The sequence below is a fragment of the Symsagittifera roscoffensis genome, chromosome 4 (genome assembly GCF_963678635.1).
Source record: "Symsagittifera roscoffensis chromosome 4, txSymRosc1.1, whole genome shotgun sequence".
In the NCBI taxonomy this organism is placed as follows: domain Eukaryota; kingdom Metazoa; phylum Xenacoelomorpha; order Acoela; family Convolutidae; genus Symsagittifera; species Symsagittifera roscoffensis.
This window is the reverse complement of record NC_087065.1, coordinates 18,374,777-18,390,453: the sequence shown is the minus strand read 5'-3', so window position 1 is coordinate 18,390,453 and position 15,677 is coordinate 18,374,777. Positions and strand designations below refer to the sequence as shown.

The 15,677-nt window shown below is 39.2% G+C and overlaps 1 protein-coding gene across 1 annotated transcript in view; it reads right to left on the bottom strand.

Moving 5' to 3' along the window:
* The window catches only part of LOC134843560 (elongation factor 1-alpha-like), a 469,523-nt gene that overhangs the window by 149,541 nt on the left and 304,305 nt on the right, over positions 1-15,677 (bottom strand). The gene's annotated exons all lie outside the window — the stretch shown is intronic.

The window sequence follows — 15,677 nt, the reverse complement described above, 5'->3', positions numbered from 1 at the left end:
GGCTACATTGGGGAGCGGGCAGATATAAATTTTTGTGCAGTGGGAAATGTTGTGATTTAGTATTTTAGTATCTCTTAACCTTGACCTTTATTGATTAATCAAGTACCAGTTAACGTCTACTCTACGAAGTCCAGTGGAGTTCGAGTCACTAGTTGCTCTTTTTAGACTACAGTCAGTTTTAATTCAAACATTAATTTTATTCCGTTTTAAACTTAGTTAGATAACTTAATTACCAATGGTAATTATATACTTTTATTAGCCTTCCAATGAACCAAAATTTGACAAGATATCTTATATTTTGAGATGTTTTGTCGCAATTTTGGTGTCGCAAAAGCCTGAAAAAAAACTAAAATTTTTTTCAATCGCAGGCAGAGCAAAGTGTTTTATAGACTATTAAGCTTTTGGCCATAAAGCAGACATCTGGTGCAACGACGTCATTACGGGGCCAAGCTGTGTATTTTGTGAATTTTAAACGGATTCCGCAACAAGGACGCTTTCTTTGTTCTTTTTTTCTTTCTTTTCCTTTGATTGTCCCGAAAATTTTTTAACATGTTCAAAGACTTGTCTATGGAATCCAGGAACATACAGACACAAAATTGTGAGCCTATCTAGTGCACAGTTTGGCCTCGTAATGATCTGGTGCAAAAGGCAACGTTTTATATCTATACATATTATTCATGACATGAATTGTCTCACATGAATTAAAGAAAAATGCGGTAAAATCTTTTAATAATAGCATGATTTGTTCCGAACTAATGGGTAATAAATTTGACTTCAACAAAGTGACATTCAAGAGATGTTCATCAAATTGTCTTGAATATTTGGCGACCAAACTTGAAAAAGATATCGAAGTCTACAGTAAGTCAACAGGGACAACTCAGCCCCCCTCAACTTCAAGGCGCAGCCCAGGACCCAACCAGCGGTTCTACCTCAAGTGCCATAGTCAGAACCCAAGTGCCAATCTACCAAAAGTGCCATAGTCAGAGCCCAAGTGCCGGTCTACCAAGTACCATAGTCAGAGCCCAAGTGCCGGTCTACCAAAAGTGCCATAGTCAGAGCCCAAGTGCCGGTCTACCTCAAGTGCCAAGTCAGGCTAGATCCATTTCAAAAACATTTTTTTTCACATCCATTTTGTGCTTATGCTTGAAAACTATAGTCAATCTACAAAACTTCTAGACCAAAAACTGAAAAAAAAACAGGCCTGAATAAAATTTTCAGTAAATCTCCCCCTCAATCATAAATCATTGTGCTTGTACTTGTCAGCCAAAACCCACACTGTGCTAGATTTTTTAAATGTGCTAAGATTTCGTAGAGTTTTTTTTTACAAAATCTACAACCTGCAATGTGAAATCTTAGTGCTGAATTGGTCAATTTGATTTTAATCCTCGGGGTATTAAGGTAGTACCTAAACACACAAAAAAAATACTGATAGCCAAAATCTTTTAGCCCAAAACTAGCTGCTGCGAATTTTCAATGGCCCATTTTTTCTGAAACGTTTTCTTTAAACCCATAACTACAAAAGGTTTTACTAGCCACATCTACAAAACTTTCTACAAAAATTTTGAAAGTCTCAAAATTAAGTTTCACCGCTTAGTCCTTAACCTTAATTAAAAAGCTCATAACTGCGTGAGCTGTAGCTCACTTTGTTTAATTAACCACCGGGTTAACCCTCTGGCTGGTTGACTTTAACAAAAAATTAAACGTAACTTATAGTAAAAACCTTGAGAAAGCTCAGAATAAAAGCTTCATTACCGGAACTACTTTGCGATCGCTGCCATCCGAGCTCGTAAACTTTTAATACATATTTTCTACTCTTTGTACTACTTTCTTGAATGGCTCCAACAAAGCCGTCCTTACAACAGCTACTCAATCAATGGAGACGCCGCTACAGTACTTTCGAGGAGCTTGAGGAAGAAGTAACGAGGCAAATAGCCAACTCAAGCGAAATCGAGTGCGTTAAACTCAGTTTTGAGGAGATAACCACTTGTTTTGATCTGCTTGATACGCTCGCAGACGACTTAGCCGCGTTTTCTACTCAGGAAGCACAAGACTGCCTCAACACTGCTTCAACGCTACGAAAACGAAAGTGCGACCTACTAATCAATGTTAGAAAATACGAAAAGGTCTTAACAAACGATGGTTCAGTTTCCACAAGGTCTAACAGTCCACTTAGAGTGCAAGGCACATCTGCAACAGCTAGTGTACCAGTAAGAAGCTCAAATACTACTGAAAACTTGGCCAACAACTTCATCAGTACTACGGCTGCCGACTTCTCAACTTACACATCCACCTACGGCTTGAGTACATTCGACTTAGACGCTCCCCAACGCTACAGTTTCCCACCTTTACCGGGAACCAACAGAGCTATGGATCAGACAGTCAACGGTGTCATCACTACTTCTACAACTGATTTCAGATCAGTCTCACCGTCTGCAAACCCGTGTACTTTCAACTTTCGAGCTCCACTACGATACAACTTCTCGCCTCCACCAGTTTCCAATGAAAATCACATTTGGAACGACAACTCAAGACTTGAAGCCCAGATGTCAACTGGCAATATTCGATATGGTCTGCTAACAACTTCAATTGCAAATAGTCCTGCTACTACATCTGAACAGTTCGTTACCAACCACTTTAACGACCATCATAGGACTATCCTACAATCACACGAACAACAACGCAACAGCCTTTTCGATAATGAACAAAGACAAATCACCAACCACACTACCAGTCATCCGACCACTGCCATCAACTACAGTTTGAAAGGATTCAAATTGCCAGATATAAAACTACAAAAGTTTGACGGCAACCCACTGGAGTGGAACAACTGGTTCGAACTCTTCCAGACTGCGATTGGCAACAACCCACGCCTAAGCCCGGTTGAAAAAATAACTTACTTGCAGTCATTATGCACTGATAATGCTAAATCTTTAATAGAGAGCTACGGAACCAATTCTTCTCAGTATGAACAGGCAATACTTGAATTAGTGCGTACATACGGTAACCCAAAATATGTGGTGTCAGCGTTCATCAGGGAACTTGAAAAGTTTGACAAATTGATACTAAGCGAACCACAGGGTTTCATAAGATACGCTGCTTTCCTACGGAAACTAATCCACAACTTCGAACTCAACGGCTACACCGCTGATCTAAATTCTAGTAACCTGACTCGACTTGCTCGATCAAAACTCCCAGTAACTCTACTAATGAAGTGGGAAGAACACTGCGTGCTGCACGATCTCGATTATGCTACACTCAAAGACTTGACGCAGTACCTCAATAACTACTCGCGAGCATGCGAGATCCTGGACATAGACCCGTCGACTCCAAACCAAGCGGGACGAAATCGCCATTCTATGAAGCAACAACAACCCGACAGCCGACCCAACCAATTTACTTCTATGTCCAGGCAAAACTACGACAAATCTTCAGGCATATCAGCAAGACCAACAACTTTAACATGTCCAATAGATAACCAAGTTCACTACGTTGGAAAATGTCCGGACTTTTTGAAACTTCCCGTAGGTCAACGGGCAGAGCTGGTGAAGCAACATAAGCTGTGCTTCAACTGCTTAGGCCAACACAGATTTAGTGAATTCACATCGTCTAAGCGATGTTTCATCAACAAATGCGGAGGGAAACACCATTCAACTCTACACATCGACAAAAAACCGTTTCAAACGCACAACCAAAAATCAAATAACATGCAGCTTGGCACTACAGTAACCAAGCCCTCGGAACAAGCTGAGGATCCAATCCAAAATATAAACAACATCAGAAATCAGTTACAATTTATGCCGGTAACACTGTTTAACAATGGCATCAAACTAGATTGCTACGCCATACTCGACAACTGCAGCAGCTGCTCATATATCCTCAGCAAAACAGCTGAAACACTTCAGTGCAAACCAAGCCAACAACTACAGCTTAGCGTACGAGGTGCTTTCAGTAAGGACAAAGTGTCTTCCTCGCTGGTCCGGCTTAGTATCGGACCACATAACGCTACAAAACCTACTTTCACCCTACAATCAGTCTATTCAGTTGAAGCTCTGAGTTTTGACGCTATCGACGCAAACAACCTTAACAAAACGTGCTCACTCTACAATCACCTTCGACATGTCAACTTTCCTGAACTAGGCGACAACACAGTTCAAATTTTGCTTGGCGTAGATGCTTTCTGGAATATAGCGGAGCGCGATATCAGAAAAGGTCCTACAGGCACCCCCTACGCTGTAAAAAACCTACTAGGTTGGACGATCACTGGCCCACTCAACCAGAAATCTAATAGTTCCGGACCAAGTTCACACTCAACTAACTTCATTGACTTAAATGATCAAGAAGACGCTAATCTCACTGAATTAGTGGAAAATTTCTGGAAAGTAGAAGGATCAGGCATCCAGGAAGATAACAAAGCTACATACTCTGATAAAAGCAAACGACAACTAAGATTTATGGAAAAAAGTATTGAGCACGATGGAGATCGCTACAAAATAAATCTGCTCTGGAAAAACGAAATAAAATTGCCAAACAATTATCCGGTAGCTAAAGCTCAACTGCTATCGCTACAAAAACGGCTCAGAAAAGACCCTGAAACCATGCAACTCTATGAGAAATCGCTTACTACCGACCTGGAAAATAACTACGTCAAGCCCGTTACTTTCCAATACCCACAACCTGAATTACTTTGGTACCTCCCACATCACCCTGTAACTAATCCAAACAAGCCCGGAAAGGTACGCAGAGTGGCCAACGCCGCCTCAACGTACAAAGGCGTCTCGCTGAACTCTTGCCTCGAAACTGGACCTGACCTCCTGAACAACATGTTTGGACTTCTACTACGATTCCGGGAAAAACCTGTGGCTGTATCAGCGGATATTGAAGGTATGTTTATGCAAATAGGTATTAAAGATGAAGATCAAAATGCGCTTCGCTTCCTTTGGCCTACTAAAAATGGTATCAAACAATACCAATACACGCGACTTATCTTTGGTGCAAAATGCTCACCATCCATTGCCATCTTTGCGCTTCATCAAACAGCTACCGATTACTGCATAACCAAACCCAGTATTGCTCAACTGCTTCACAAAAGCTTTTACATGGACGACTTCGTTCACTCGTTCAACACGACACACGAGGCTAGAGACTCTACTACGCAACTAAAATCCTCCCTAAGACAGGGGGGATTCAACCTAACTAAGTTCGTATCTAACACTAATGACGCGATCTACTCCATTGATGGAGGCGAAGTTTCCCCTAATGCTACAGTGCATCGTGTTCTGGGTGTCAAATGGGACACAACTGACGATACGATGTTCGTGCAACCAACAACCAAGCTAAATAATACTACATCGTCTACACTCCGAACAGTTCTCTCTACAGTAGCAAGGGTTTTCGACCCCTTAGGCATCCTAGCGCCGTTTGTCATAAAACTCAAAATTCTTCTGCAAAACTTGTGGAAGTCTGGTATCTCTTGGGACGAAACTGTGCCCAGTGACTTTGTTCCGATAATTGACAAATGGGTTGACCAATGCAAACAAGTACCCCCTGTTAGACTGCCGCGCTTACTTGGTCCACAGCTGTCACCTAGTGATATACAGCTTCATATTTTCTGCGACGCGTCGCAAGACGCAATGGCTACGTGCATCTACTTCCGAACTGCTTGTAGCTCTGGCATACATGCTACTTTCTTGATTGGCAGAACAAAGGTAGCACCACTGAATCAAGAGGGCATTCCTAAACTGGAATTACAAGCCGCCCTTATGGGTGCTCGGCTATGCAAGTTCGCTACTGATGAAATGCGATTAAAGCCCCACTCCACTCACTTTTGGACGGATAGCACTACTGTTTTGTCCTGGATTGCTTCACCTGGTAAACTGAAAACTTACTGCGCAAACAGAGTTGGTGAAATACTTACTTTATGCAAAGCCGAACAATGGAAACACATACCTGGTAGACTCAACCCAGCAGACAGTGCTACACGAGGAATTGAACTTAAAGACGTAGCAAAGCTCTGGTTGGATGCACCACAATTTCTACTCAACAATGAGCCTATTTGGGGGACCAACGAAATAATGGAACAAAGTAATGCTACAAGGGTTAGCCCCTCAACTACACCATTAATCGATTCTTCCAGGTTTTCAGATTGGTTTCGATTAGTTCGAGTCACAGCTCGGGTTATAGTTTTTGTCGATACACTTAAGGGAAACCGCAAACGTTCTACCACTATGGAAGACCTAGAAAAAGCTAAGCTCCTCCTTTATCAACAGTCCCAGGAAGAAACCTTTGGTGACACCTACAATCAACTACGAACCAAGCAACAAGTTGAAAACAAAGACAAACTGCAACAGCTGTCACCTTTTCTCGACAACGGTGTTATTCGCGCACGAGGACGACTACGAAACTCACCTTTACCGGACGCAACAAAGTATCCAATAATTCTTAACGCAAAGGACCCAATTGTGCGTATGATGATCGAGAGCGCTCATCGCCGCTGCATGCACCACGGCACTGAGTACATTCGCAACTACCTGCAACAAAGTTTTGTCATCATTGGGCTCCGAAAAACACTCAGACAGATAAAACATAACTGCTTTCTCTGCAGAAGATTCCAAAGCAAAGGGCTACATCCACTCATGGCCGATTTGCCGCCAACTCGTTTCGACGATCCGTCTGACGACCCATTTCCGTTCAAAAACACAGGAATTGACTATATCGGGCCATTCTACATAGCAACAAAGGATACAACTGAAAAAAGCTATATTTGCCTCTTCACATGCCTCTCTACTTGCGCGGTTCACCTGGAATCGACAGACAACCTTACTACGAACAACTGTATAACGGCAATTAGACGTTCTATTGCTAGGAGAGGCACACCTAAGCTTTTAATCTCTGACAACGCTACTTACTTCGTCGGCGCGCGTAAACAACTACGCTCAGAACCAATCAACTTCAACGAAACCACCCTAACTGAAACGCTACAAATCCACAATGTTGAATGGCGCCTAAATCCTCTGGCTGCCGCCCATTTTGGCGGCGTGTGGGAGTGACTCGTCTCATTGATAAAACGAGCATTCTTACTAAATCTCGGTTCTGATCGACTATCAAGAGATCTATTTGCTACTATCGTAGCCGAGACCGAGGCAATCCTCAATTCACGTCCGCTAACTCATGTCAGTAGCGACCTTGACGACGACCTTCCACTGACACCCAACCACTTCTTAATGGGTCGTCCATTCGTCTACGCTCCAGCAGCAGCCTTCTACGAAGCATCTACCATTAAACTGTCCAACAAGTCCTGGAAGCGAGCAAAAGATAGACTTGACAGCTTCTGGAGGCGTCTACTTAAAGAGTACGCTCCGACTCTCATCAGAAGGACTAAATGGACGCAACCCGAGGAACCACTCGAAAAGGATAACCTCGTGTGGATACTTGAGGACTTTACACCACGAGGCATCTGGCCACTGGGTCGAGTGTTAGAAGTTTTTACCGGCTCGGATGGCATCGCGCGCTCGTGTAAACTGAAAACAGCCCTAGGTACTTTAACGAGACCAGCGGTGAAACTTGCCCTCGTAACCCCAAAAAAGAAGATTAAGACCACTTTAATTGTATTACAACAACAACAACAAAAAAACTTGGCTCAACTCCTTCCCCTTCGGTTCCAAATAAGATCTCCCTCCCCCGAGGATATTCATGACATGAATTGTCTCACATGAATTAAAGAAAAATGCGGCAAAATCTTTTAATAATAGCATGATTTGTTCCGAACTAATGGGTAATAAATTTGACTTCAACAAAGTGACATTCAAGAGATGTTCATCAAATTGTCTTGAATACATATGCCATATGATTTATTGTAAGGGGGGAACTGCTGAGAAGGGACCCAACAATTTTGACTGACAGATTTACATGGAAATGTTTTGGTTATTAAGCGGAATGGTTTGAAAAGATCCATAGGTAGAATGGCTTATGAGGTGGAGAAAAACCAGGTACGCATTTTATTGGGTAACCATCTCGACTAAGAGTTCATGTTGGGTTTTTTGCGATTTCCTAATTGGGTATGTTGCGACATAAGAAAATCTACAAAAGTTAGCGAGACCTAAAGGAGAAAGTACGCGTTTCTCACAGCACAAAAAAAACCTGCGCGACATTGTACGGGCAAGAAAACTCTTTGCAATTTAGCTCGACCTAAATGGATGGATCGAAACACTGCGTCACTAACAAAATTGAGATATGTTTTTAAAAGATCTCCGTGAATCTTTGTATTAAACCTTTATATTTGTTGCAATGGACCCAGTGGTTGCAAAATGCTCATGCGATGGTCGCTTGAAGTTGCGATTTATTTTGCAATGATTGCGCGAGTTCCTTGAAACTATTTTGATCGTGCTCAAAGGTGTTTTTCCCATTGTAGGATCCAAACCCTCTGTCTCGGGTAAATGGTCTTAGTCGAGTTCTGTATTAGTCCTCAACTTCGATATTCGAAGAATCGATGTTGTATAATGCATTACTCTGATAGAGAGTTGCTCTTTTTAAAGCTCAAACTTCTGTACAAAATTTTCAAAAATTTTCAAATTTTTGTTGCGGCTCCATGCATCCTTCGGGTTATTGTGGGCCCTTTGTTTTTTTTTAGCTATAATGCGTTTTTTCTCAATTTATTTTGCGGCTTTGCGCCCTCTTAAGTTGCGACTTCAACTTCGGCTCGAGTGCCGATCATCGGCACTTACATAAAGAAGAACAAAGTGGTTAATGAAACCATCAGAACGGAATAGGCGAAAACTTATCAAGGCTTGTCAGAAGGTTGTCGCAGTTGAGTTATAGACAAAAGGATCTGTGAATAACAAAGCTGAAGAAAAAATTCCGTGGGTTGTGTTTTCGAATTTTTGTGCGTTCAGCGGAGTTTTATCTGTGGACTGAACGGAAGATTCTCGCTCGCTCCCTCGAAAGCTGTCTTTCATTAAAATTTTTCTCTTTAAGTATATATTCGACTTTTTAATGCAACTGCTGTAGACGTTATTTTGATTTTTACGATGAGATAAAAAAGATGTATTGCTGATTTTCAAATTTGAGTAAAGAAACTGAAGTTATCAATGTTTTAAGAACTTTTGCTTCAGAAAAACTTTCAAATTTTATCAAGAAAATTTTTTTCTGCTCCATAACCCACTCATTACAAAACACTGAAAACAAAAAGAAACATAAATCGGAATTTTTCAATCAAGACAAAATATTTCAGTAAAACATCAAACAAGATGAACAAAACAAGCTTCTAATTAATAAATAAAACAAGCTCAATTTGTAAGTCTTGTACACCAATTTTGCCACAAAAAATCTCGTGGATCCCATTGCAATACTTAAGCTAAACAAAAAAAAACGAAGGTTTTTGAATATAGTTTCCTTCTTTTTGATAAAAGTTCGGTTCCCGCTTCACTCTACAAAATCAAACATTTGTATTTACTCCTTTAAAACGTTAAATGATTCGAGCTTACCAGGTTTCTCGACATGTTGCTAACCCTCCTAAAGAGAGCAGCAAAGAGTTCACCCAACGACTGTGGGTCAAGTTTTTTTGTTATCACGAGGTAGTTTCTGAAAATCTGACAACTTTTCCTCGGACTTATTGAAAAAATACAGACGGAAAATTTCATTTAAAAAGTAATAACAATTAAAATTATAATATTTATTACTCTCCACCTAAATCTCTCCAGAAGTAACTAGAAAATTTTTTTTATTGAAAACAAACAACTCTTAATAAGAAGTGTTCAAATACCACTAATTTACTAAAAGAGAACATTAAGTTTCGCGACTTCGGTTAGAACACAACTGACAGGTATCTAATTAGTCGCTATAGGTCAATGTCAACAAAATAAAACACACGATCACAACCTTCTCCAATGCAGGAAAAACTTGATGAAATAAGTAGCCAAAATCACACATATACTCCATTCTCCCTTCACCCCACCGGCTCCGGAGTTTGAAACAAAAAGAATCCAACTTACAGCACCATGGAATATACAAAAGAATTAACAAGTGTACGCGGAGATGAAGATGAATTACAATTTACAAGCTACGTACAATTCATTACAGATATATACAACAATTATAAAGGGAGAAAAAATAATTGTTTAATTAGGGAAGAGTAAGATATAAGCAAATAAGACAAGGTTGCACTTACTAAATTAACAACTAAAAAAATGTGGTCTAAAGAACATGACTAATGTACCTACTATTAAGTAAAGCAAACTGTATTGCTTAAGATTTTGCAAGTGAATAGTGTTGAATCATTGGTAGAAATAAAAAAAACCGTAAAAGTAAATTACATATGAGTTTGAAAGTTTTATTCGGCTGCATTAAAATTTTGATGAAAATGATTCGCCTCCACTCTAGTTTCAGTATCAATGATTTAGGAAATATCTTTCTCTTGGTCGTCTTTGTCCTCCAATGGGAGCTTGTGAGTCGGTGATCCGAACACCACTAGTTGCGGGTTCAACAATGATGCGGTTCAGTGACAACTTTGTGTCGTCTCGGCCACTAAAGTTGGTCTAGCTTGAACATCAGCTAATGGTGTCAAAATTGCTGAGGACGACTCAAAAGTAATAGTGGTTTGGCTTCTGTTGATTGAAATAAACGAAAATAACGGTTGCTCATCTAAATCATCAACGTATATGGCCGCTGCCAATGGAAACAATTGCCTGATAAAACGCCTGTCTCTATAGAACCTTGGAGGTTCGGGGTTCTTTCTTGGTCGTGATGTGCTGCACAATGGAGTGGCTTGGATTGGGTCACTTGGTTTTTTCGGAGGAACTCTCTTTTGCAATTGGGTTCTCGCTCGTGCCCTGGGTTGTTGATGGGGAGTCCGAGATTGGTTGTTCTGTAGAGGTATGTCATCTTGAATGATCTCAAGAACTTTCAATTAGGAGTTGGATTAAACCCAAGAGTCTCTGCCCAGCTAGTCTTCCAAGATTTTGTCCCAATAATCCAAATCTAATGGCAATGTCAAATCTGAATTAGCATAATAGAAACATTTGGCGTTGGGAGCAACCGTTTTTCGCCTCTTCGACGGAGATGAGCACGATGTTCTACTCGAAAGTGGTGGTCCTGCTTCATTTGAGTTCTTCCTATTGAATGGCGAGTTTCTCTTTCTTTTCCCTGCTAACTCAATATTGTTAGCTTAAGTATTTGGTACGGAACGTAAATTCAATTGGAGCAAATGGTTGAGTTTCTTGGAATGCAAAGTTCGATTGTCTTAAAACGTGACCATTATCGAGAGTTATACATGTTTCGTGTCTGAAATGGGTTTTCCACCCAGGGGCTTAAAATACGGTTGATATTCGCTTTTATTCACAGTCTTCCTATACCATTTAAATCTTTGAGTGAAGGGGTTCGAAAACTGAGCTCTCGGTTCGACCTGCAATGATTTGTCTGTCAGTCGCTCTCGTATCCTTTATTGTCAGGTCTCCTCAAATAGCGTGCTCGGTGTCATCACTTGCCCTTAGTCTTGAGGTCTCTTTTTCGACATGATCAAGTTCGTTCTATCGAAATCAATTGCGTGTGAAACTAAAGATTTCCAGATGGTGTTGGGCAACGTATTAAAATGTTTTAAGAAGGCTGTGCATAAAATGGATGATTATTTCGTTGAACTAAGGTTGTTTTGAAAATCATTGGAAAAAAAACACGACCCATGGTTACTCTGACTGATTTTGTAAATCCATGTGAGTTGCAGTAATACATCGAAAAAGGAATTAATGAAGACGCTGAAGTACTTTTTATCAATTTCGCAGAAGGAAGTTTTATCAAATCTATCTATGCATGAAAGTAAATGTTTTGACGTGCCCCAATTTTTATCCAATGAACCTGCGAAATGTAGGTTTATTTGTTCGTTAGGTAACTTCCGGGTATTAGCCTATCACAAAAGGACTTTAAGACTCTCACCAGCTTTTATACATGGTGCACATTTTTTTCGTTGGTGGTAAATTTCTCGGTTTAAATGTAGACAAGAAATGTTCTCCGCCAGTGCTTTCGTACCAAACTGTCCGGGGATTGTTTCGAGCAATAGGGTATTGAAGGGGGATCTGAGGGTTTCTGGGACAATCAAATTGTTGTCTTTGAATAGTAGTCCTTCTTTCAGATGAATGTCCCGTTGAAAAGTCTTCAAGTAGGCACTGAATTTATCCTAGTGGTTTTCCTTCTTCCAATGCCTTCCATATTTCTCTAAGAGTTTTTTCTTCGAGTGTCATCATCAGTATTAGTCTATTCAAGCAATGGTCCGTAATAGGGATGATGGTAGTTTTACCCACCATTATGCTTTGTCATTAGTCTCTTAAATTTTTCTTGAGATTCCTTGATTTTCTGAAAGTATTGATAATGTTCAATTAAGTACAGGTTTGACAAGCTAAAAAAAACGTATCTGTCTCTCTTGATTTTAATTTGATAAAAAAGATTAAAATGATGGTTTAAAAACAGAAACATGGTTTGTCGGATAAGAAAGTTTGTTTGAAATTAAAATTGGAAAAGTATAAAGGAACGCAACTGCGCGTACAAAATTCTGAACGAGAGTAATTTCAATTGCAAAATCGAAGTTTGGCATACTAGAGATGAATTTTATTTACTGGTTTATTGAACCAAAGAATGATCTGAGTTCTGAAATATTATCCGGGTTTGGGAGATTTTTTTGAGTCAAATATCCCCACCAATGGTTTTACTCCCGTGTTTAAGATCTTAAGCCCTAACCAATCAATGAAAGAGCACTTTTCTCAATTTTTACTGCTATGCTTTTGCTCTGTAAGATTTTCAGAACTTTCCATAGGATGACTTTATGTTCTTCCAGTGAACCTTTCGCGGCTTTTACTGTATCATCAATGTAGCAAATGGTAAACAGAAGTCTTTTAACAGCGAATTCATCACCCGTTGGAAGTTGTTTGAAATGTTTTCCAACCCATAGAATCCCATTAAAAACTATAGGCTCCGGTGGTTTCACCTCCTACTATGCTGAAATTACATTGTTTACAAGTATCGTCGCGTAGTTTTAGCTGGCTGTAGGCGTTTCTAAATCTAAGCTACTGAACCACAATTCACCTGATTCTTTATTTGGGAGTTGAAGAGCGATGTTGTCGATAAGTTCGTGTATAGTCGGCTTTCGATATTTGTTTTCGTTTAAAAAAAATTTACTGTCCTGGGCTAATTTTATTGTGCCATCTTTTTTTCTTCTAATGACGATAGAGCTTATAAATCAATCTTTGTCACATTTATCTAATTTTGCGATGTGCTCCTCTTTCTCCATTTTTTTTAAGTCAGACTTCATGCAATCAAGTAAGCGCATAGGAACTCTTCTAACCTGTGTCCTTGGTTTGTATTGGTTTAAAAAGCGTATGAAATGGGGTTTTTTCCTACTCTGATAAAATATTCTTTGAAATGATTGTGCATGTTCAAAAATGTATTCAAATGAATATTAGATTTACGGGAACCCGGAAGAAATACGCTGTTAACTTGAGGTAGCAATTGCTTCTGCGCGATTTATATTCCGATTCGGAGTAAGTTGTCTTTCCCAGGATGTTTCTCTCGTGTCCGGTAGTAATCGAAAATGGAGTTTTTTCTGAAACCCATCAATTGGACTGTTTCATGACTAGAATTTTCTGATTATAATCATTGTATCATTAGTAGAGCCGCAGTATAATGGCCGAATTTTTTTACGCACGGGGAGAATCTTCAACTGTGGGTCTCTCAGTTTTAGCTCATGAAACACGACATGTTTCCAAAAATTACTGGACTAGCCAAATTTTCAGGAAAGTTCATATTTACAATTGCGTCATCACCTAATCCGATATTCTCAAATTTCTTCGTTTCTAAGCCGTTGTCATCATAGATCGTTTGTATGTTCAGCGCCGAGTAATCATAATTATCGCTTATTCCTTCTTCTGTCCATGCGTTTGTTACTCCACAAAATTTTTGTTCCTGGTTCGAATATGGATCCAATGGAAAATTTGGACAATTCTGATTATATACATTTTCGTCTACACACTTAAAACTTGCTTTCTCCCTTTTGATTTACAAAGTATTCGAAAAATTCCTTTGTATTTTGAAATATTACACATTTTTTCTTTTGCTGAACAACGTTCAGGTGTCCTTTGGTAAAAGCATTTCCAAATGTCATAAAAGGGTTTAATTTTACTTTATTCAGATTTTTTACAGATTTAAAATTTTTGTACATCTTGCCGCTGCTGTTGTTGTTAGCCCTCGTCACGTCAATAATTGCCTGGTTGAGTGCATCCACTGGGCTTAGCGTTTTCGACAAGAGTATGCGTTGGAGGTCACAATTTCTCAAATTGAATGTGAATACGTCTTTTATCCATTCTTGTTCCACGTTAATGCCTGTTTCACACGTTATAGCTAAATCGGAGAGCATTCCCCAAATTTGTCCCTTGGGTGGATGGTTCTACAATATGGTTTCGCCAAAAGGCTGGAACTACCCGCAGATTTGAATCAATGGACTGCGCCATAATAAGAAATTTTCAAAAACCACCGGTATATTAAAACTAACTAAGCTAGTTTAAAAGAAAAAAATGTAAAAGGTTGAAATAAAACTGACTTTTGTCTAAAAAGAACATTAAAAACTCCGGTTAGAACACAACTGACAAGTATCTAATTAGTTGGAGGAGGTCGAAGTTTAAAAAAAAACACAATCACAGCAGCTATAATTTGATAATCTAACTGGATGTGTTGCGTGATCAAAGCGAGAACCGGCAGATCATAGATTTTCTAAGAGTGAGATTTTTTCAACCTTGCCAGCATATTTCAGACCAATTTTTGGAAAAAATCAGTTTCCCTTTTAAATTGGCATTATTGATCAGTTTGCGGAAAAGTTTGTCAAAAAATTCATTTTCTTTGTTGAAATTTACGTATATTTTTTTATCAAATTTTTTATGTGTGCGTATATGTGCCGAAAGTTGTTTTGGCAATGAAACTTTTTAAGGTTCGCCAGCCAATAAGATCGGTATTATTAAAAAGTAGTAATGTATCAAAACTATCCCCCACAATACTGAGTGTATCTTTTCGAAACAGTTTTTTTGAAAGTGTAAATACCACACTCACTTTTTAGGCCAAATAAAATTTCCAACTTCTAAAACCAATCTCAAGGCCAAACAAGTGTTTAATAGTTTTCGCGGCGATATTTATTTATTGTCTATTTTTTTCTGATACAAGTATGATAGTTCTGTACCTGGCAAAATTATAGTTCGATCCCTTGTCATTTCTTTGTCTGCTACCGGGCAAGCTCATTGACAATCCTGTCGACTTTTTTTGTTCGGTGCAAGTGTGATAGTTGGTTCACTGGCAACATCAACCTTTAATTACATTTAACCTTTAGGATAAGTCCCTCAATATTTATGAAAACCTACAATTCACAAATAAACAACTGCAGTAACAAATCCTGAGCAACTATAGACACCATATATTTCTTTTTGGACTCATTGTTATTTTTGTGACCCAATTATCAAACTTGTACCATTCATAATTGCTGACTTTCATTTAAACGATATCTCGTATCTACTCTGAAAATAAATTTTTCTGATAATTAGGCAAAGTTTCAGAGAAAATCAAAAGAAAGAACCCGAAAAATTTGCAAACCTCACTTTTTGCTGCAGCATTTTTTTATCTAAAAGCAGAACTCTTCGAACGTTATGCAGTCCTGCATT